The sequence below is a fragment of the Oncorhynchus mykiss genome, chromosome 1 (genome assembly GCF_013265735.2).
Source record: "Oncorhynchus mykiss isolate Arlee chromosome 1, USDA_OmykA_1.1, whole genome shotgun sequence".
NCBI classification, from domain to species: domain Eukaryota; kingdom Metazoa; phylum Chordata; class Actinopteri; order Salmoniformes; family Salmonidae; genus Oncorhynchus; species Oncorhynchus mykiss.
In genome coordinates, this window is record NC_048565.1 from 50,971,359 (window position 1) to 50,995,971 (window position 24,613).

Sequence of the window (24,613 nt, forward strand, 5' to 3'; positions counted from 1 at the left end):
GCAAAATGACGTCATCCACATAGAGTGAGATGCGGTGATCAACCTTGCACATGTTTAGCGGAGCAATGTGAGGATGTTACTGATACCAGAGATACTGGATAAAATGACAATAGGCCTATGTCTACGCCCTAACAATGGAATTTGTTGTCGACAGAGCGGAACGGCGGGCTGTCAATCCCTTTCGATCGGTGGATACACATCGTTATTTGAAATGCTCTTTTGAGGGGTGATCATGTCAACCACCTGTATTCAATGGAGAGTGAAATGCTATGCTAGCCACCTGAATATGACTCACATTTCAACAGGGACAACTTTGATATAAAGTGTTATTTCTCAAAGTTACCGGGACGTCACATACATCACTCTTACAGTATATCACCAAACTTGTAACAACCTAAGCATTATGAAACTTCTATTAGCTCAAATAAACCTCATTTATCAAAATAGCAATTCATTTTTATCTTCACTAAATTCAACAGTCTCTCGTTGCCGCCCATACAAAAACTCCTCAATTGCGTAATAATGAATGATCTGCTTAATGTGGACAGATTGCCCAAACCAAAATCCTTTATTACTGTCAGAATGTAGCTCCATCCCCCTTGGTCAAAAGCTTTCTGAGCATCAAGCGCTTGAATGGCAATTTCAGACTCTTTGTCATGTTTGGAATGATATTCATCAGTCACCTAACGTTGGAGGTTCTGGACTGTGGCCCGTCGTTGGAGGTTCTGGACTGTGGACCATCGTTGGAGGTTTCGGACTGTGAAACGTCGCCGGAAGCTCTGGACTGGGAACTGTCGCTGGAAGCTCTGGACTGTGGACACGCACTGGAGGCCTGATGCGTGGTGCCGGCTGGTGACACGCACCTCAGGGCGAGTGAGGGGAGGAGGCACAGGACTTACTGGACTGTGGAGGCGCACTGGAGGTCGGGTGCATGGGACCGGCTGTGCAGACGCACCGGAGACACAGTACGCAGACCCGGCGCAGGATATCCTGGTCCAAGGAAGTGTACTGGAGACCACTGAGCTGACACCATCCTGGCTGGATGCCCATTCTAGCCCGGCAAATGCGAGAAGCTGGAATAGAGCGCACCGGACTATGAATGCGAACTGGAGACACTGTGCGCATCTCTGCATAACACGGTGCCTGACCAGTCACACGCTCCCCACGGTTAGCACGAGGAGTTGGCTCAGGTCTCCAACCTGACTCAGCCAATCAGCCAATCAGAAGAATCTGGTGGTCACGTTTTTCATATGAAGGAGACCAAGGTGCAGCATGGTATACGTACATTCTGTATTTATTAAATGAACGCAAAAACAATAAAGAACAAATGAAACGTGAAGCTATCCAAACTAGTGCTGACAGGCAACTAAACATAGACAAGAAGCCACGAACACAAAAGGGAACAGGGCTACCTAAATATGATCCCCAATCAGAAACAACGATAAACAGCTGCCTCTAATAGGGAACCATATCAGGCCACCCTAGACATACGAAAACCCTAGACGTACAAAAACACTAGACAATACAAAAACTAACATACCCACCCTCGTCACACCCTGACCTAACCAAAATATAAAGAAAAAAATATATATCTAAGGTCAGAGCGTGACAGGCGGTGTGTTTCATGATTAACTACTCATGGTGTGATTGTGATAACATACAGGAACTCAAGTCCTTTTGTTCACCCGACCTATAATACCTTACAATCAAATGACGACCGCATTTCCTCCCAAGATAATTATCTTTGGTTATAGTCACAAGCCAATACCACGACGGCCCTCAAATAACTTCATTGGACTTCATGCAAAGAAACCGCATGTCCCGAGGCTGCATTTATTGTAGCTGGGGATTATAACAAAGCAAATTAGAGAAAAACGTTACCAAAGTTCTATCAACACATGGACTGTGGTACTCTCGCTGCTAAAACACTCGACCACTGCTACTCCAACTTCCGGGAGGCCTACAGGGTCCTTCCCAGCCCTCCCTTGGGCAAATCTGATCACGATTCCATTTTACTCCTCCCTTCCTGTAGGCAGAAACTCAAACAGGAAGAACCCGTGGCGAGGCCTATTCAACACTGGACTGACCAATTGGAATCCACGCTTCAATATTGTTTTGATCATGCGGACTGGGATATGTTCCGAGAAAAACATAGACAAATACACTGATACGGTGACTGAGTTTATCAGGAAGTGTACAGGATATATTGTACCCACTGTGACTAATTAAACCAATCCTAACCAGAAACCATGGATAGATGGCAGCATTTGCACAAAATTAAGTGCGAACCATCACATTTAACCATGCCAAGGTGACTGGGAATATGGCCGAATACAAACAGTGTAGTTATTCCTTCCGTAAGCCAATCAAACAGGCAACACATCAGTTTTGAAAGTCTTAATTCAATCGCTCAGACACAAGACTTATGTGGCAGTGTCTACAGACAATCATGGACTACAAAGGGGAAACCAACCACGTCGCGGACACAAACTTTTTGCTTCCTGACAAGCTAAACACCTTCTTTGCCCGCTTTGAGGATAACACAGTGCCACCGACCCGGACCGTACCAAGGGCTGTGGGCTCTCCTTCTCCGTGCCAACGTGAGTAAGACATTTAAGCGTGTTAAACCTCGCAAGGCTGCCGGCCCAGACGGCATCCCTAGCCGCGTCCTCAGAGTATGTGCAGACCAGCTGGCTGGAGTGTTTACGGACATACTCAATTTCTCCCTATCCCAGTCTGCATCCCCACATGCTTCAAGACATCCACCATTGTTCCTGTACCCAAGAAAGCAAAGGTAACTGAACTAAATGGCTATTACCCCGTAGCACTCACTTTTGTCATCATGAAGTGCTGAGAGACTAGTGCTGAAGTGCTGAGAGACATTGAGAGACTAGTCAAGGATCATATCCCCTCTACCTTAACTGACACCCTAGACACACTCCAATTTGCTTACAGCCCCAATAGATCCGCAGAAGATGCAATTGCCATCGCACTGCACACTGCCCTATCCCATCTGGACAAGAGGAATACCTATGTAAGAATGTTGTTCTCCAAGCTCATCATTGCGCTTGAGGCTCTGCGTCTGAACACTGGGTCCTGGATTTCCTGACGGGCCGCCCCCAGATGTGAAGGTAGGAAACAACACCTCCACTTCGCTGATCCTCAACACTGGGGCCCCACAAGGATGCGTGCTTAGCCCCCTCCTGTACTCCCTGTTCACCCATGACTGCGTGGCCATGCACGGCTCCAACTCAATCATCAAGTTTTAAGACGACACAACAGTAGTAGGTCTGATTACCAACAATGACGAGACAGCCTACAGGGAGGAGGTGAGGGCCCTGGGAGTGTGGTGCCAGGAAAATATCGACAGGACCGCAGTGGAGAAGGTGGAAATCTTCAAGTTCCTCAGCGTACACATCACTGACAAACTGAAATGGTCCACCCACACAGACAGTGTGGTGAAAAAGGCACATCTGCGCCTCTTCAACCTCAGGAGGCTTTAGAAATTTGGCTTGGAACTTAAAACCCTCAAACTTTTACAGATGCATAATCGAGAGTATCCTGTCGGGCTGTATCACTGCCTGGTACGGCAACTGCACCACCTGCAACCGCAGGGCTCTCCAGAGGTTTGTGCGGTCTGCCCAACCGCGGGCAAACTACCTGCACTCCAGGACACCTACAGCACCCGATGTCACATGAAGGCCAAAAAGATCATCAAGGACAACAACCACCCGAGCCACTGCCTGTTCACCCCACTATCATCCAGAAGGCGAGGTCAGTACAGGTTCATCAAAGCTGGGACTGAGAGACTGAAAAACAGCTTCTATCTCAAGGCCATCAGACTGTTAAATATCCATCACCAGCACATTAGAGGCTGCTGCCCTATCTACATAGAATAAAACCACTGGTCACTTTAATAATGGAACTCTAGTGACTTTAATAATGTTTACATATTTTGCATTACACATCTCATATGTGCAGTATATACTGTATTCTATACTATTCTACTGTATCTTAGTCTATGCTTCTCTGACTTTGCGCGTCCAAATATTTATATATTTTTAATTCCATTCCTTTAATTTAGATCTGTGTGTATTGTTGTGAATTTGTTTTGATATTACTTGTTAGATGTTACTGCACTGTTGAAGCTAGAAACACAAGCGTTTCGCTACACCCGTAATAACATCTGCTAAACATGTGTATGTGACAAATTCGATTTGATTTGATTTGAGGGTAAGTGGAGGAGGGTGTGTCTTTTATGTGTTTGAAACGCAGCCATAGTCCGTAATTAAGGTGAGGCACCACACCCTAATCCCTTTAATCACATCACAATTAACTTTTACCATTTGAATATAGACACCAATTTAACACTTTTTGACACTGCAACTTTTCTAAGATATTGTATTAAAATATGCAAATGAGGCAATATAAATTAAATATGTGCACATTTGCATAAACTGCAAATCCGTTTTTATGGACACCGGATGAAGTCGGCCTAAATATTTTAATTTCATTTTGTTAAGACACTCCAGGACCGGACTTGCATAGAGCAGATTGTGGATTTTAAAATTTTTCAACCTTCTATCTGTAAAACACAAAAGACGTACTGTATATCAAAAGCACTTTTGGCAAATATTTACAAAGACATTGTTAAACAGAATCAAATTGTTATAACATACCAACAATTCCCTCTATACAAGTCTGGAGAATATAGAGTGTATTCAGACACCTTAACTTTTTCCACATATTGTTACGTTACAGCCTTATTCTAAAATGGATTCAATAAAAAAAATCCCCAGAAATCTACACACAATAGCCCATAATGACAAAGCAAAAACAGGTTTTTAGTAATGTTTGCAAATGCATTAAAAAAAAATAATAACTGAAAAGCATTTTTTACATAAGTATTCAGACCCTTTGCTAGGAGACTCGAAATTGAGCTCAGGTGCTTCGTGTTTACATTTTTCATCATTTAGATGTTTCTACAACTTGACTGGAGTCCACCTGTGGTAAATTGAATTGATTTTTACATGATTTGGAAAGGTACACACCTGTCTATATAAGGTCCCACAGTTGACAGTGCATGTCAGAGAAAAAAACAAGCCGTGTGGTTGAAGGAATTGACAATAGAGCTCCAAGACAGGATCGTGTCGAGGCACAGATTTGGGGAAGGGTACCAAAACATTTCTACAGCATTGATGGTCCCCAAGAACACAGTAGCCTCCATCATTCTTATTCTTATTACCACCTTTCTTCCCAATTTGGGGAATCCAATTGGTAGTTACAGTCTTGTCTCATCACTGCAACTCCCGTACGGACTTGGGAGAGGAGAAGGTTGAAAGCCGTGCATCCTCCGAAACACAACCCAGCCAAGCCGCACTGCTTCTTAACAAAATGCCCGCTTCACCCAGAAGCCAGCCACACCAATGTGTCGGGAGGAAATACTGTACACCTGGCAAAAATGGCAGTGTGCATTGCCTGCCACAGGAGTCCCTAAAGTGCGATGGGACAAGAACATCCCTGCCGGCCAAACCCTTCCCTAATCCGGACAAGGCTGGGCCAATTGTGCGCCGCCCCATGGGTCTCCCAGTCGTGGCCGGCTGCGACAGAGCCTGGACTCAAACCAGGATCTCCAGTTGCACAGCGTTACAATGCCTTAGAAAACTGTGCCACTCGGGAGGCCCTGGCCTCCGTCATTCTTAAATGGTAGAAGTTTGGAACAAGCAAGAATCTCCCGAGAGCTGGCCGTCTGGCCAAACTGAGCAATCGGGGGGAGAAGGGTCTTGGTCAGGGAGCTGACCAAGAAACAGATGGTCACTCTGACAGGACTCTAGAATTCCTCTGTGGAAATGGGAGAACTTTCCAGAAGGACCACCATCTCTGCAGCACTCCACCAATCAGGGCTTTACGGTAGAGTGACCAGATTGAAGGCACTCCTCAGTAAAAGGCATATGACAGTCCACTCAGAGTTTGCCAAAAGGCACATTAAGACTCTCAGACCATGAGAGACACGATTATCTGGTCTGATGAAACCAAGATTGAACTCCTTGGCCTGAATACAAAGCGTCACGTCTGGAGGAATCCAGGCACCATCCCTATGGTGAAACATGGTGGTGGCAGCATCATCCTGTGGAGATGTTTTTCAGCAGCATGCTGGAAGACTAGTCAGGATAGAGGCAAAGATGAACGGCGAAAAGTACAGAGAAATCCTTGATGAAAACCTGCTCCAGAGCTCTCATGACCTCAGACTGGGACGAAGGTTCACCTTCCAAGAGGACAATGACCCCAAGCACACAACCAAGACAATGCAGGAGTATGTGTCTGAATGTGTCTGAATATTTTCCGAAGGCACTGTATCTAATGATAACCACATGAAATGTGATGAATGCAGATGCTTCTGAAGCGGAGAAAAAGGATTTGGCATGTAGCAAAAGTCTGACTTTTGGGAAATGTAAGTTAAAGAGAACCTACCAATCGCCGAATGCCTATTTCGATTAAATTACTATCTCTTCAAAGTAAGTTGCCACATACACTGAGTGTATAGCTCATTAAGGACACCTGCTCTTTCCATGATATAGACTGAATAGTTGAATCCAGGTTAAATTAAGGATATGATCTCTTACATACAGTCGAAGTCGGAAGTTTACATACACTTACGTTGGAGTCATTCTTTACTTGACATCATGGGAAAATCGAAAGAAATCAGCCAAGACACGTTCTGTCTCCTAGAGATGAAAGTACTTTTGTGTGAAAAGTGCAAATCAATCCCAGAACAACAGCAAAGGACCTGGTGAAGATGCTGGAGGAAAAAGGTACAAACATATCTATATCCACAGAAAAACAAGTCCTGTATTGACATAACCTGAAAGGCAGCTCAGCAAGGAAGAAGCCACTGCTCCAAAACCACCGTAAAAAAGCCAGACTACGATTTGCAACGGCACATGGGGACAACGATCGTACTTTTGGAGAAATGTCCTCTGGTCTGATGAAACAAAAATAGAACTGTTTGACCGTAATGACCATCTTTGTGTTTGGAGGAAAAAGGGGGAGGCTTACAAGCCGAAGAACACCATCCCAACCATGAAGCACGGGGGTGGCAGCATCATGTTGTGGGGGTGCTTTTCTGCAGGGGGTCTGCTGCACTTCACAAAATAGATGGAATCGTGAGGGGGGAATTTATGTGGATATATTATAGCAACATCTCAAGACATCTGTCATGAAGTTAAAGCTTGGTCACAAATGGGTCTTCCAAATGGACAATGATCCCAAGCATACTTCTAATGTTGTGGCAAAATGGCCATCACAAAGCCCTGACCTCAATCACATAGAACATTTGTGGGCAGAGCTGAAAAAGCGTGTGCGAGCAAGGAGGCCTACAAACCTGACTCGGTTACACCAGCTCTGTCAGGAGGAATGGGCCAACATTCACCCAACTTATTGTGGGAAGCTTGTGGAAGGCTACCCGAAACGTTTGACCCAAGTTACACTCAATTAGTATTAAATTGTTTATGTAAACTTCTGACCCACTGGGAATGTGATGAAATAATTAAAAGCTGAAATTAATCAATCACTCTACTATTATTCTGACATTTCACATTCTTAAAATAAAGTGGTGATCCTAACTGATCTAAAACAGGGATTTTTTCTAAGATTAAATGTCAGGAATTGTGAAAAACTTTATTATTCCCCAACAGTTTTTGTGGAGGTCTTCCACAAACTGAGTCAGACTGCTCTTCTCAATTTTTTTTCCAATCCTGTGATTGTTACCTGTATATTTGAACACCTTGAATGTCCCTCAAGGTCAATTAGCTTGAGTTTCATGGCTTTGTTTGCTGTGAGTAACTCTTCATACTAACCCTCGAGGGAGGTGATGCGCATATTGTGGTCATCTGCTCTTTCTTCCCGGTCAACAATACGGATTGTGTTGTCAGGCAGTGAGGTTTGGACTAATAGTAAGGATACGTCCAGGTTGTTAAATTGAGTAGTCATGTCCTCCATTTTTTTTAGCAGCCAGAATGTTAGCTGGTAAAGGCTCCAGGTCAGGGTTAGCCATGCTAGTCATTTCAGCTGGGCTAATGTTAGCATTGCCATCTTCGTGTTGTGCGGTGGTCAGTTCAGACTGGACGGCAGTAACTTTGACGTATTTCATGCCGGTTGGTTTTGGGTTATTTTGTTCTGCCTTGGCCATGTTTCTCGTAGATTTGTTCATTGTAGCAGTTTGGCCTCGTATCATTTTGCATATATAAAGTAGAATTTAAATCTAATTTTAGCATGAGGTCGTCAGAAAAGCATCTACTCTGTGAGGTGCTCACTAGCACCCCCTTAGTCATTCATGTCTAAATGAAATAGAGTTCCATGCAGACTAACAGCAGGGATCAACAATGGCCAGAATACAGTTTGTTTATACTGCTCACAAACCTTGGCTCAAATACTATTTGAAATCATTCAAATACTTTGAGCGTTTGCTGAAGCCTAGTTCCAGATGGGTGGGGCTTGCCGTTTTGGGACCCTTCTATTGGCCCATCAAACTAAGCAAGCTCAATCAAGCACAGATAAGTCTTTGAAATCATGTCATTTGTCAAATAGTATTTGAACCCAGGTCTGGCTGCCCAGTTTGAAGGACATAATATTTACACTGAGCAGGTAATTGGGCTCAGAGCTACTAAACCTAACATGGCAACAACTCAGGAATAATAAGCAGGAACTCTGCGGCCTGTGATCACCAAGCTTTAAGAGGCCAATCATACTGCTTCAGAACTATTGTATAAGTGCTGTCTCTCTCTTTAAAACATAAAACACAAAGCTAAAGCTATGTGCTTCACAGTACAGAGCTATTGTATAAGTGCTCTCTCTTCAGAACAGAAAATAAAGCTTTATGCTTTGTTCCACACATACAGTGTGATTAATATGCAGCCTTTTGTGATCCTCTGAACAATAGACCTCACTTTGTGTGAAAGCACATGTTTGGGGAGCGTGTTATAGAATAAACGATGTCAACAACAGAACAGAATTGAATAGTGGGTCCTCTATTTCTGGTGACCGATTGCTCCTCTTTGAGAAGAAACTGTCCCCTTTATACGTATATCCCCTAGTTCTGATTAGATTACAGGGCAACTTTTTTGGGAGCGGGCCATTAAGTACAGTCATGAATCTTATTATTTTCCCCAAATGGGGCTCCGTCAGGGCGCCTTGGATTAATGATCGTCGCTGCTGTGTTACCCTTTCTCTTCCAAGGCCCGCGTTCCCATTCACCCTGGGCTAATGCAAATTAATTTCCACTCTCCCAGCAAATGAGTCCTTGGGACTTGGCCTCTCACTAGGGCTGGAATAAGAGAGAGTTGTAAGGCACCAATACTTCATTTGCTATTCCTCACAGCTGTAATGGATATATAGGAATGGTTGCTTTCCCAAATGGCACCCTACAGTATATGCCCTAATATATGCACTAATCCCTAATCCCTAAGTAGTGCAATATGTAGGGAATACAATGCAATTTGGGATGTTGCCAGGATTTCAGCACAAATTGGATGGTGCATTGTTCTCTAATAGGTTTTAAATCAAATGATTTATTTGCACAGGTGTTTTTTTTCCAACCATGGGTGGTTGACTGAACTCAATGCTCAACATACTCCTCATTGGATTTCAACTTCAAAGTTAATATTAGGACACTCTTCTCCCATATGTGAAAAAAATAAATAATAATTTAGGATACATATAATATTTATAATTGGCCAAATAATGTATTTAACATTTTTATTTAATACATTTAACATACATTCCAACATCTATTACGGTAATGTATATACAAATGTATGTGAAATGTACAGTACCAGTCAAAAGTTTGGACACACCTACTCATTCAAGGGTTTTTCTTTATTTTGATAATTTTCTACATTGTAGAATAATAGTGAGACAACAAAACTATGAAATAACACATATGGAATCATGTAATAACCCCCCAAAAAGTGTTAAACATGTCACGCCCTGATCTGTTTCACCTGTTCCTGTGATTGTCTCCACCCCCTCCAGGTGTCGCTTATTTCTCCCCGATGTATTTATCCCTGTGTTTCTCTGTGCCAGTTCGTCTTGTATGTTGAGTCAAGTCAACCAGCGTGTTTTTCCCGTACTCCTTTTCTATTCTCTTTTTATATAGTCCTCCCGGTTCTGACCCCTGCCTGACTCTGGACTACTTTCCTGCATGTCTGATCATCCTGCCTGCCCTGACGTTGATTCTGCCTGCCCTTCGGTACCTATTGGACTCTGGTTTTGACCTTTTTGCCTGTCCACGACCATTCTCTTGCTTAGCCCTTTTGATTAATAAACATTGTAAGACTCCAACCATCTGCCTCCTGTGTCTGCATCTGGGTCTCACCTTGAGCCTTGACAAAAACAAATGTTTTAAATGTATATTTTAGATTCTTCAAAGTAGCCACCCTATGCCTTGATGACAGCTTTGCACACTCTTGCCATTCTCTCAACCAGCTTCACCTGGAATGCTTTTCCAACAGTCTTGAAGGAGTTCTCACATATGCTGAGCACTTCTTTGACTGCTTTTCCTTAACTCTGTGGTCCAACTCATCCCAAACCATCTCAATTTGGTTAATTGTGGAGGCCAGGTCATCTGATGCAGCACTCCATCACTCTCCTTCTTGGTCATAAAGCGCTTACACAGCCTGAAGGTGTATTGGATCAATTTCCTGTTGAAAAACAAATGATAGTCCCACTAAGCACAAACCAGATGGGATAGCTTATAGCTGCAGAATGCTGTTGTTGCAATGCTGGTTAAGTGTGCCTTGAATTCTAAATAAATCGCAGACAGTGTCACCAGCAAAGCACCCCAACACCATCACACGTTCTCCAATCTTCACAGTGGGAACCACACATGCGGAGATCATCCGTTCATCAAAAATCTCAAACTTAGATTAATCAGACCAATGGACAGATTTTCACCGGTCTAATGTCCATTGCTCGTGTTTCTTGGACCAAGCAAGTCACTTCTTCTTACTTGTGTCATTTAGAAGTGGTTTCTTTTCAGCAGTTTGACCATGAAGGCCTGAAGTCTCCTCTGAACAGTTGATGTTGAGATGTGTCTGTTTCTTGAACTTGGTGAAGCATTGATTTGTGCTGCAATCACAGCAGAGGTAACTCCGGGTCTTCCTTTCCTGTGGCGGTCCTCATGAGAGCCAGTTTCATCGTAACACTTGATGGTTTTTGTGACTACACTTGGAGAAACTTTCAAAGTTCTTGTAATTTCAGTATTGACTGACCACCCCTACCTTGTCACAACACAACTGTGTTGGAAAGACATTCCACAAATTGTCACACATGTTAATTGAAATGCATTCCAGCTGCCTACCTCATGAAGCTGGGAGAAGTTGAGAAAATTTCAAGTGTGCAAAGTGTGGCTACTTTTAAGAATCTCAAATATAAAATATATTTAGATTTGTTTAATAATTTTTTGTTTATTACATGCTTCTGTGCCATTTCATAGGTTTGATGTTTTCACTATTATACTACAATGTAGAGAATAGAACAACCCTTGAATGAGTAGGTGTGTCCAAACCTGGTACTGTATATAACAACATACAGTTGAAGTCGGAAGTTTACATACACCTTAGCCAACTACATTTAAACTCAAGTTTTCACAATTCCTGACATTTAATCCCAGTAAAAATTCCCTGTCTTAAGTCAGTTAGGATCACCACTTTATTTTAAAAATGTGAAATGTCAGAATAATAGCAGAGAGAATGATTTATTTCAGCTTTTATTTCTTTCATCACATTCCCAGTGGGTCAGAAGTTTACATACACTCAATTAGTATTTGGTAGCATTGCCTTTAAATTGTTTAACCTGGGTCAAACGTTTCGGGTAGCCTTCCACAAGCTTCCCACAATAAGTTGGGTGAATTTTTGCCCATTCCTCCTGACAGAGCTGGTGTAACTGAGTCAGGTTTGTAGGCCTCCTTGCTCACACACACTTTCTGAGTTCTGCCCACAAATTCTCTATAGAGTTGAGGTCAGGGCTTTGTGATGGCCACTCCAATACCTTGACTTTGTTGTCCTTAAGCCATTTTGCCAAAACTTTGGAAGTATGCTTGGGGTCATTGCCCATTTGAAAGACCCATTTAAAAAGACCCATAAATAGACCCATAAGATCTCTGTCCCCATGTGCAGTTGCAATCCATAGTCTGGCTTTTTTTATGGCGGTTTTGGAGCAGTGGCTTCTTCCTTGCTGAGCGGCATTTCAGGTTATGTCGATATAGGACTCGTTTTACAGTGGATATAGATACTTTTGTACCTGTTTCCTCCAGCATCTTCACAAGGTCCTTTGCTGTTGTTCTGGGATTGAGTTGCACTTTTCGCACCAAAGTACGTTCATCTCTAGGAGACAGAACGCGTCTCCTTCCTGAGTGGTATGACGGCTGTGTGGTCCATGGTGTTTTTACTTGCGTGCTATTGTTTGTACAGATGAACGTGGTACCTTTAGGCGTTTGGAAATTGCTCTCAAGGATGAACCAGATTTGTGGAGGTCTACAATTCTTTTTCTGAGGTCTTGGCTGATTTCTTTTGATTTTCCCATGATGTCAAGAAAAGAGGCACTGAGTTTGAAGGTAGGTCTTGAAATACATCCACAGGTACACCTCAAATGATTTCAACTAGCCTATCAGAAGCTTCTAAAGCCGTGACATCATGTTCAAAGGCACAGTCAACTTAGTGTATGTAAACTTCTGACCCACTGGAATTGTGATACAATGAATTATGAGTGAAATAATCTGTCTGTAAACAATTGTGTCATGCACAAAGTAGATGTCCTAACCGACTTGCCAAAACTATAGTTTGTTAACAAGAAATTTGTGGAGGGGTTGAAATACGAGTTTTAATGACGCCAACCTAAGTGTATGTAAACTTCTGACTTCAACTGTATGTTAAATGTACCGGAAATGTATTTAATGTATTTCAAAATGTACTTGTATTGTAACATTGTTGATATTGAACCAAAATGTTTTGCATGTCAGCGAATTAGTTTAAGATATGTAACTTTCAAAATACAAATATGATGATGCAAAATGTATCATAGGGGACAGCTTTCTGAATTTTGAAAGTTACATATCTTGAAAACTTGATTGCTGACATGCATAACATTTTAGGAAAGGATTAACAATGTTACAATATTCTAATAATTAAATCATATTGTAAAATCAGGGGAGCTGGTTCTACACTGTTGCCATTTTCAGTTTTTTTTTGTGGTGAAACTGAGCTGGTCGAGCATATTACGTCAACCCTGTTACCCATAGACAGGCTAGAAATGTTTTAACATTGTACTCATTTTTGGGAATGGCGCATTCAATTGCCTCACCCTGTTGCACAAAACAAGCTTCCATTTCCCCTGTCACAAAGGAATTCATGGCTACTTTAACCGGTTATTACCAGGTGATGGGTGGTTCAAGAGGATCTTTCCCAGATGTGGTAAATGCCCACTTCCCACTTGGTTGGGAACGCACCATAACTCCGCTAACTATCCACTGTACAATATATAGTTTTTGTTTAAATTGATAAAGAAAATATAAAATAATAAAAACAACCACTAGATTCATTATTTAATTAAGCTGAAGAGAGGCACTTACTACAGTGATTTGTTTTTACTTCTTGAGATGGGAAAACGTGTTTTTTATTAAGTAAAAAAACATGTGCTCTTTATTACAGAATGATACAATTACTTGAAATCAAAGCGTTTTCAATTGAAATTACTATATATCACTGCCAAAGTTCTTTGCTTGGTGGACAAAAATATTACCTCCATTGATCAATACCTAAAGGTTCATTTAAGAAGCTGAATTAGGAACCACTTTGGCCACCCTGTGGACTAGATGTCATAGCCATGCATTTCTGGAATACTGTCAGGCATTACATACATATGCATCTTTGCTCAAATGCATGTCCATGTATTTTTTCCTCATATTGTAACCTAGACACAGGGAGTCTGGAAGCAAGTGCAGTGTGAGTTTAATAAAAACAAACATGGACCGAAAACAAAACAGGAGACTCGTCGACAATATAACCAATACTACCTGAAGAGTGATGCTAGGGAATGCTAGCTAAAGGGGGAGTAATCAGGGTAGTGATGGAGTCCAGGTGCATCTGATTATGAGGCGTACTGTAGGTGTGCGTAATGATGGTTGCCAGGTGTGCGTAATGATGGGTTGCCAGGACCGGTGATTAGTAAACCCGGCAACGTCGAGCACCGGTGAGGGGGAGTAGATGCGACACATGGGCTACCTTAAGAAACTTCGTTTTTTTTTTGTGGAACCAGACTGGAGTGTATTGCTACTTAACTGACTGAACAGAAATTAACTGACTGAAAAATAACAAGTCTGACCTACGTAGAGTGGGTTGGAATCCAGACAAGTCCATCCAGGCTATGCATAAACTCTGTATATTTAAAGCCTCTTTCTTCATAAAAACCAACTACGATTCACAGTGTGAGGCTTCATTCAGGTAGGTTTCCCTGGTGAAACAGAATCACATTTCCACACAAATATAATTTTACCTCAGGTACTCTATCATGAAGGAATGACAAAGAAGAAAATCCTAAATTATGTACAAATATCTATGGCAAGACCTAATTTCTTCCTTGTTTCCACTTAACTTAATCAAGTAAATGTCTTCTATTTCTCATACGGACTCCACGTCATAAAATAAGCATTACGCCTACTGCCGTCAAGGTATTTGCTCAAATTAGCAATTTTGCATTTCTCCTTTAGTCGTCTTCAGTTTAATAAAGCCTTATTTGACACTGTGGTTACAGAGCATTGTGTATCTAAGCATCACAACCTGCTTTGAGCATGTGAAATATTTCCCTGGTCCTTTTAATCAAATAAGAAAGGTATTCAAGGAACTCCAGTACAGATGCAATAAACTAAAGGAATGGCCCTTGATGAAATGCATTTTAAGTAGTTCATTTGAAACACCCAAGAGAAGAGGTAGCAACCCCATGCTCTGATAAGAATGTTATGTTTAAGGCCAGGTCCTTATGGAGTCTCAAGCCTGTTTGTCAAACAGTGATTCTTCTTTCTGTTCTCCCACATCCCCCCTTTCTGTCCTCCCACATCCCTCCTTGCTGTCTACGCACATTCCCTCTGCGCTCTGTTATCAAGGAACTTCCACGGCTCTACTCTGTTTTACTCTAAGTTTCTAATTCCAATCATGAAAGTTGTTGAAATTTCTATTTCTCCTGATAAAGTTACACTGATAAATAGCACTTGGATTTGTCTACACACTCTTTAAAAAAAGTTTTCCAAAAGGGTTCTTGGAGGAAGGATAGGGTTCTACCAAGAACCCTTTACATCTGAAGAACACTTTTTTTGGAAGACAAGGGTTCTTTGTAAGGTAAAGAGTTCTACCTAGAACCTTTTCCATCCTAAGAACCGTTTTTGTCAGAAAGGTTTCTTTGACGATTGTTTGGAAGGCACAAAGGAATGCTTGAAAGGCACTTCAGCATTACTGTTTAACATCAATAATGTAGGTTAATTAACTGTACGTCTTTTAGTAAACCTTATTGGCCTAGTAACCAATGTACCGCATGGTGATTTCACCATGGAAAGCCTAAACGTACGTCTATGCAAACCTGCTGATTAGAAGGTCCTGTGTAGATTGTATTTTCAACCAGCAACTATCAGGAAATAACACTGTTCAAATGTTTTCACACTTTTAAAGAGTTAGTTTCGTCAGCCGTTGTACAGTGTGACATAAAGCACAGGAAAAACAGACTACTGACTGCATTGGACCTTTAAGGACAGCACACCTCCCTCCTCAACACACTAAGAAACATAGGAAGAGTGTCCTGTGTGGTCCAGTGGTTGCAGCCGCTGACCCCGGCACACAGGTATGTCAGAATGGCTTTGAATACTGCCCTTTGACTCACCTTCCCCATCTTTCTAACACTATTATATCTAGTCAATAAAGCAAAACAAGATGATGGAGTGAGCCTGCCACACTCAAAAAAAAATACCTTCAAAAAAGAAACTTAAGAACATTTCCAATAACTTTATTAAGAAATAGCAGCTTTTCGTAAGTTTCTTCATAAACTTAAGGAAAAAAATGGCACTTGCGTAGAAATGTCTTACGGTTTTGTGAATTCAGGCCCAGGTGTCACAAATCAGCAATTGTCTGTACAATCACACTGAACTCAGTGTAAAAATTTATCAGCTGGATTTTACAAGAAGAGTTAATTACTCAATTAAATGTCCTTGATAAACAGTAAGCTATCAGCATTGGTGACCTGTGAACTTCTTTTGATCTGCCTGCTTTGTGGGTATTTGTGAAATGTAATCAGATTACAGCAAATGAGGCTGATTGCATTTTCCCCCCGTCAAGTTCTGTTTTTCACATTTTGTGAAAGTACACATTCAAAGCTCTAAAATTATGTATCATGCATTTTTGAATGTTGAATGTTGATCAACTTTAAAAAGCAACTTTTGAAGATGTGGACTCTAAAGTTTCTAATGCTATTATTTGTGTCTTGACTTGTCTATGCAGCAACTTCCCGGGTTTCGGCAAGGAGTCACTTTAGGGGTGGCAGGTAGCCTAGTGGTTAGAGCGTTGGGCCAGTAACCAAAATATTGCTGGATTGAATCCCCAAGCGGACAAGGTAAAAAAAAATCTGTCCTTCTCCCCCTGCACAAGGCTGTGATTCCCGGTTGGTTATTGTAAATAAGAATTTGTTATTTTCTGACTTGCCTAGTTAAATAAAGGTTAAATACAACAACTACAAAAAATACAGAAATTGATTTCATGAGCTGGACAAGTATAGAGCTGTGCCAGTGGTTTGAAAGTGAGGGGTTAGGGGATCATACACAGGCCTTTTCTGGTGAGATTTCTAATGCACTACCAATGTCCTTGCTGTGCTATTAAATGCAGGATGTTCAACAAATACCTAAATCACCTTCAGAAATATAATCAAAGTGAAGCCAATGTTGTAGTCCAATGTGGCTGTAATGGATGCCATAACCAACATAGTAACACATCATCTCTGAGAAAACGTGTGAATCAGAAGCCCAGGATCACGTTAATAGTATTAGTGAAGATGAAGAAGACCCCCTCCCCACACAGAAACACCTATTTTTTTTGGAGAAACTAACAGAAGCTAAAACAAATACGAAAAGAGACCTAGGTCTTTCTTTGCTTAAGCTTCAGGAAGGTCACATAGTACCTAATGTGGTTCAAACAAGTGTTGTTCAAGATGTTAGGCATCTATTGAATAATTTCAGTGAGAATTATTGACTTCTCAAAAAAATATTGTGCATTATCCATGGCTTATTGGTGAATTTGGGCCCCTCAGAGCACAGTGGTGCTTTCGGTTTGAAGCCAAACATATGTTTTTCACAGGCCCATCGCCCGGTGGCTCGAATCCAGTATGGAGCAAACGGAGTATGCCGGGCCCCCCCCCGATGTCCAGAGGGGGTGGAGGAACCTCCCGCACCTCAGACTGCTGGAGCGGACCAGCCACCACCGGCCTGAGGAGAGTCACATGGAACGAGGGGTTAATACGGTAATCGGGTGGAAGTTGTAACCTATAACAAACCTCGTTCCCTCTCCTCAGGACTTTAAATGGATCCACAGCTTCCGGGAGGGCAGGGGCAGGTTTTTAGTCGAGAGCCAGACCCAGTCCCCCGGTGAGAATACCGGGGCCTCACTCCAGTGGCAATCTGCGTTTTCCTTTTGGCGCGTCACGGCCTGCTGAAGGTGAACACGGACAGCCTCCCATGTCTCCTCCGCACGCCTGAACCAGTCGCCCACCGCAGGAACCTCGGTTTGACTCGGATGCCAAGGTGCCAGAACCGACTGGTACCCCAGTACGCACTGGAAGGGAGATAGGTTAGTGGAGGAGTGGCGAAGCGAGTTCTGTGCCATCTCAGCCTAGGGCATGAATGCCGCCCACTCCCCCGGCCGGTCCTGGCAATAGGACCGCAGAAAGGGGTGTAGAGGAAACAAACCCTCACGTCCTTAGCCAAGGTAGGCCCCCAGTACCTCCCGCTCAAACAGAGCATTGTCAACCGATCCCGGGATGACCAGAGGAGGGTGACGTGTGGTCCCAATAGATCAACCGGTCACAAACAGCAGACGGGACGTACAGACGCCCAGCGGGACACTGGACGGGAGCGGGCTCTGCACGTAACACCTGATCAATGTCCGTGTACAGCTCCCACATTACCGGCGCCACCAGGCAGGAGGCGGGGAGTATGGGAGTGGGATCCATGGGCCGCTCCTCTGTGTCATACAGCCGAGACAATGCGTCTGCCTTCACGTTCTGCGAGCCTGGTCTGTAGGAAAGGGTAAACACAAAGCGGGTGAAAACATGGCACACCTTGCCTGGCGAGGGTTCAGTCTCCTCGTCGCCCGGATGTACTCCTGATTACGGTGGTCAGTCCAGATGAGAAAAGGGTGTCTAGCCCCCTCAAGCCAATGTCTCCACGACTTCAAGGCCTTGACGACAGCCAACAGCTACCCTAGACGTGAACTGGGGACCTCGATCAGACACTATATCCGCAGGCACCCCGGAGTGCCGGAAGACGGGCGTACACAAGGCCTCCGCAGTCTGTAGGGCCGTAGGGTGACCGGGCAGAGGGAGGAGATGACAGGACTTAGAGAAATTACGTGTCAGTCCAGATGAGAAAAGGGTGTCTAGCCCCCTCAAGCCAATGTCTCCACGACTTCAAGGCCTTGACGACAGCCAACAGCTCCCCGTCCGCCATGTCATAGTTTCGCTCCGCAGGGCTGAGCTTCTTCGAGAAGAATGCACAGAGGCGGAGCGTCGGTGGCGTACCAGAGCGCTGAGAGAGCACAGCTCCTATCCCAGTCTCGGAAGCGTCCACCTGCACTATGAACACCAAAGAGGGTGGGCCAACACGGGAGCCGAGGTAAACAGAGCCCTCAGGTGACTAAAAGCCCTGTCCGCCTCAGCTGACCACTGCAAGCGTACCGGGGCCCCCCTTCAGCAGTGAGGTAATGGGAGCCGCTACCTGACCAAAACTCCAGATAAATCTCCGGTAGTAGTTGGCAAACCCTAAGGACCGCTCCACCTCTTTTACCGTGGTGGGAGCTAGCCCCGTGCATTGACTCAATCGCTGTGGCTATGAGCGGTAGCGGGTAACTATACCTCACAGTGATCTGGTTCAGACCCCGATAGTCAATGCATGGGCGCAGACCTCCCTCCTTCTTCACAAAAAAAAAACTCGAGGAGGCGGGTGAAGTGGAGGACCGAATGAACCCCTGACGCAGGGATTCAGGGACATATGTTTCCATTGCCCCAGTCTGTGAGAGGGGATACACGTGACTCCTGGGAAGTGCAGCGTCTACCAGGAGATTTATCGCACAATCGCCCGTCGACTGGGTGGTAATTGAGCCAAATCTGCATATTCAGGGGGAATGCGCACGGTGGAGACCTGGTCTGGACTCTCCACCGTAGTAGCACGAACGGAAACCCCTAAACACCTACCAGAGCACTCTTGCAACCACCCCGTGAGAGCCCTCTGTGGCCAAGAAACAGTGGGGTTATGACAAGCTAACCAGGGTAGGCCCAGCACCACGGGAAACGCAGGGGAGTCAATAAGGAAGAGACTAATTCTCTCCGTATGACCCCCCTGCGTCACCATGTCCAGAGGAGCGGTGACCTCCCTAATCAACCCTGACCCTAATGGTCGACTATCTAATGCGTGAATGGGAAGGGCACAGTCACAGGAACAATGGGGATTCCTAAACTATCAATAAAATTCCCAGCCATGCCTTAAAATCGACGAGCGCCTTATGCTGGGATTGCGGGGAAAACTCAGGGAAAGTGATATACAAACATATGTGCAACAGCGGGCTCTGGGTGAGAATGGTGCCGGCTCACCTGGGGTGATGCCAGAGCGCCCTGCCTGCTGCCTCGGTACCTAGAGGGACCAACCCGGCACTGACCGGCAGTGTGACCTCTGCGGCCACAGATGGTGCACGAGCTGGAACCCCCTCCGTTCTCCCTGTGCACCGCCCCTCCCAGCTCCATGGGTATCGGAGAGGGGGTGCGTGGGGATGGAACTAACAGACCCCGATCTGAACGTCCGCGGGTAGCCAGCAGGTTGTCCAGCCAGATGGACAGGTCCACCAGCTGGTCGAACGTGAGGGTGGTGTCTCTGCAGGCCAAATCCCGACGGACGTCCTTGAGCATACTGCAACGATAATGGTGATCAGGGCCCTGTCACTCCATCACAGTGATCAAAAACAACAAAGAAATACAATGGGACGAAACCCTTCGCACACCAGACATAGCGTGCACAAACTCTTACAATCAACAATACCGGACAAGGACATATGGGGAACAGAGGGTTAAATACACATGTAATTGATGGGATTGAAACCAGGTGTGTGGAAGACAAGACAAAACAAATGGAAAATGAAAGGTGGGTCGGCAATGGCTAGAAGACTGGTGACATCGACCGCCGAACGTCGCCCAAACAAGCAGAGGGACCGACTTCGGAGGAAGTTGTGACAATGTAGGTTTTATTGGAAAATGGACATACTATTATGTCGCCTACCATACATAATATTCAATTTTGTACATGTTTCACTAATTGCATATTTTCCCCCAAGGTATCCAAGCAGCAAGCAATACACAGAGGTTATTTTCCTGTTTGTCACCAGATATCCCTTCATGAAGGAACACATGAGATCTGGTTATGTAAGTACAGAGAAATATAGTCTGTTTCATAATGTATAAAAAACAGAATTAATTTCAGATGCACTAAGTTAACTATTCCTTGGTTAATGGGCGCTTTGCTTCAGTCTTTGAAAAATACATTCAAGAAGGAGAGTCGCCCACTGATCCATGACCAGAACGTGCAAGAAATGAGGGCCAAGTTTGCTGTGACAGGGTCTGGCAGGATACGCCGCATGTCACTTCCGCCGACTGAGCCGAGACAGCGTGTGCATATAACTAGGCCAGCTGTACGTAACATGAGTAATGTTGTGTCACCATCTAGGATATCTTCTTGTGTTAAAAGCTAATTTGAAGAAATTATACAACAAATGGTACATACACCTATTAATTCTTATAACTTAAATAAATACAGACAATACATTACAAATAAATGCTTACTGATCATCAGAAGCCAAATACGAAGTGTCATTCCATTGTTTGTTTTTAAACAAATGTGTCTTTTTAAAAACAAAGTATAGCTTCAAAATCTGTTTGAAACACATCCTACCACAGTCATGGATTATCAGTCCTTGTTTCGAATAAGTGTTTATGCATTTGAAAGTGATTGCATTTCTCCAGCCCCATGTCCCTTGACTTAGTGCCTAACCTTGGTGGTGTCCTGTCATTGGCACTGTGCTGATATACAAACTTGCTTGTGTCATTTTGTTGAATGCCTTACAGGTCGAAAAGGACAGTCTGTGGAGAGGACGAGAGGAGCATCCAGGCTCATCTTCCAAAAATCCCCACAGGGATGACGAAGGTGCTCCCAGATGTGAAACTTTCACAGGAGGAAATGAACAGGATGAGATTTTACAGGAGAACGTTTATGGTGGATGCCCAGACTACTGAAATCCTGGAAAAGTTTCCATCACCTCAGCTTCCAAAAGTGGAAGCAAGTCTACCAGGTGGAGACCAACTGCAAAATCCTAACAGAGCTGGCACCAATGGCAGCTAATATCCTTCAGCTGGCACCAAAGGGGAGATGAAGGATCGCTGCCAAAGGGCAATTGATGACTGTCTGGAGGAATCAGAGAGACTAGGTAGCTGTTGTTGGTTTTAAAATAAACTGATCATTAAAATAAACTGATCATAATGTATGTTCTTACAATCTCTTTGTTATGGTTGACATGAGGACAATTGTTATCTTTCATCAGGACTCATTATGGCTGCAGCCATCCTACTGTTACCTTAATTTTTTAAAGGAAGACCCCTCCTTTCTGTTCTGCGTGGTAATGGTATTACTGGAATTAGAATGATCATCTCACACACTGTGTGTATTACCACGTGATGTTTTAGATTAGCTTTATTTGGTGATATGTAACACCACTGGTGACTATGTTGATTATGCTGTTTCTATGGAGCCAAACGTGCCTACCCTTGTCATGTCCCTGCAGCGGATCGAGGAAGGCAACCCACTTCTGCCTGAAATTGTGTCTGTCCACTTTGGCGGTAGCGAAATGTTCAAGGACAACACCACGGACATACAGTGCCTTGCGAAAGTATTCGGCCCCCTTGAACTTTGCGACCTTTTGCCATATTTCAGGCTTCAAACATAAAGATATAAAACTGTATTTTTTTGTGAAGAATCAACAACAAGTGGGACACAATCATGAAGTGGAACGACATTTATTGGATATTTCAAACTGATTTTAACAAATCAAAAACTGAAAAATTGGGCGTGCAAAATTATTCAGCCCCTTTACTTTCAGTGCAGCAAACTCTCTCCAGAAGTTCAGTGAGGATCTCTGAATGATCCAACGTTGACCTAAATGACTAATGATGATAAATACAATCCACCTGTGTGTAATCAAGTCTCCGTATAAATGCACCTGCACTGTGATAGTCTCAGAGGTCCGTTAAAAGCGCAGAGAGCAGCCCTTAACCAACAACGCATTTTTAAGAAAATACCCCCCAAAAAGTAAGAGATAAAAATAACAAATAATTAAAGAGCAGCAGTAAATAACAATAGCTGGGTTATATACAGCAGGTACGGTTACAGAGTCAATGTGCGGGGGCACCGGTGGTCCAGTTAATTGCGGTTGTATGTACATGTAGGTAGAGTTATTAAAGTAACTATGCATAGATAATAACAGAGAGTAGCAGCAGCATAGACGAGTAGGGGGGGGACAATGCAAATTGTCTGGGTAGCCATTTGAATAGATGTTTAGAAGTCTTATGGCTTGGGGGTAGAAGCTGTTTAGAAGCCTCTTTGACCTGGACTCGGCGCTCCGGTACCGCTTGCCGTGCAGTAGCAGAAAGAACAGTCTATGACTAGGGTGGCTGGAGTCTCTGAAAATGTTTAGGGCCTTCTTCTGACACCGCCTGGTATAGAGGTCCTGGATGGCGGGAAGCTTGGCCCCGGTGATGTACTGGACCGGATGCTCTCGATGGTGCAGCTGTAAAACCTTTTGAGGATCTGAGGACCCATGCCAAATCTTTTCAGTCTCCTGAGGGGGAATAGGTTTTGTCATGCCCTCTTCACGACTGTCTAGGTGTGTTTGGACCATGTTAGTTTGTTGGTGATGTGGACGCCAAGGAACTTGAAGCTCTCAACCTGCTCCACTGCAGCCCCGTCGATGAGAATAGGGCGTGCTCGGTCCTCCTTTTCCTGTAGTCCACAAAAATCTCCTTTTTCTTGATCACGTTGAGGGAGAGGTTGTTGTCCTGGCAGCATACGTCTAGGTATCTGACCTCCTCCCTATAGGCTGTCTCGTCGTTGTCGGTGATAACTGTTGTGTCATCAGCAAACTTAATGATGGTGTTGGAGTTGTGCCCGGCTATGCAGTCACGAGTGAACAGGGAGTACAGGAAGGCACTGAGCATGCACCCCTGAGGGGCCCCCGTGTTGAGGATCAGCGTGGCGGATGTGTTGTTACCTACCCTTACCACCTGGGGGCTGCTCGTCAGGAAATCCAGGATCCAATTGCAGAGGGAGGTGTTTAGTCCCAGGGTCCTTATCTTAGTGATGAGCTTTGAGGGCACTATGGTGTTGAATGCTGAGCTGTAGTCAGTGAATAGCATTCTCACACATGTATTCCTTTTGTCCAGGTGTGAAAGGGCAGTGTTGAGTGCACTAGAGATTACTTTATCTTTGGATCTGTTGGGATGGTATGCAAATTGGAGTGGGTCTAGGGTTTCTAGGATAATGGTGTTGATGTTGTCATGCCTTGATCTGTTTCCCCTTTCCTTGTGACGGTCTCCACCCACCCTCCAGGCGTCGCCAATCTTCCCCATTATCCCCTGTGTATTTATACCCGTGTTCTCTGTTTGTTGCCAATTCATCTTGTTTGTCAAGTCAACCAGAGTTTCTCTCAGCTTCTGCTTTTCCCCTTTTTCTCTTTTTCTCCCCCTCCTGGTTCTGACCCTTGCCTGTCCGGACTCTGAACCCATCTGCCTGACCACTCTGTCTGCCCCTGACCCTGAGCCTGCCCCTGACCCTGAGCCTGCCTGCTGTCCTCTAGCTTTGCCCCACCACTCTGGATTATCGACCCCTGCCTGCCTTGATCTGTCGTTTGTCTTCCCCTGTTGCTCTAATAAACATTGCTACTTCAACACAGTCTGCACTTGGATCTTACCTGAATCATTATAGTACGAACTGGCCATGACTGACCCAGCAGACATGGACCAGCTCCGCCACGCCATCTCTTCCCAAGGAGCCACCATTGGTAAGCACAAGGAGTTGATGGAAGGGTTCCAGGTCGTGACGTTTTGGATGCACTGCAAGAGCAATTCCGTGGGTTGCCTTCTAGGCAGCCTACCATGACGGTAACCTCCCAGCCCCTCAGTAACCTGGCTGGTAGCAGCGCTGTCACCCCGGTTTCCTGGGAACCCTGCGTATCTCCCCCGGAGAGCTACGATGGAGATTCCAGAACCTGCCGGGCCA

The 24,613-nt window shown here is 44.2% G+C and overlaps 1 long non-coding RNA gene and 1 pseudogene across 1 annotated transcript; one reads left to right on the top strand and one right to left on the bottom strand.

The window, feature by feature from the left end:
• Positions 1-20,040, bottom strand: part of LOC110532401 — a 93,869-nt pseudogene extending 73,829 nt beyond the window's left edge.
• A 584-nt stretch (positions 20,041-20,624) lies between these two features.
• LOC118964313 lies at positions 20,625-21,761 on the top strand. The gene is made up of 3 exons (XR_005051360.1): positions 20,625-20,712; positions 20,817-20,978; positions 21,412-21,761. It is a non-coding gene; the product is annotated as an uncharacterized LOC118964313 (long non-coding RNA).
• Positions 21,762-24,613: the final 2,852 nt, after the last annotated feature.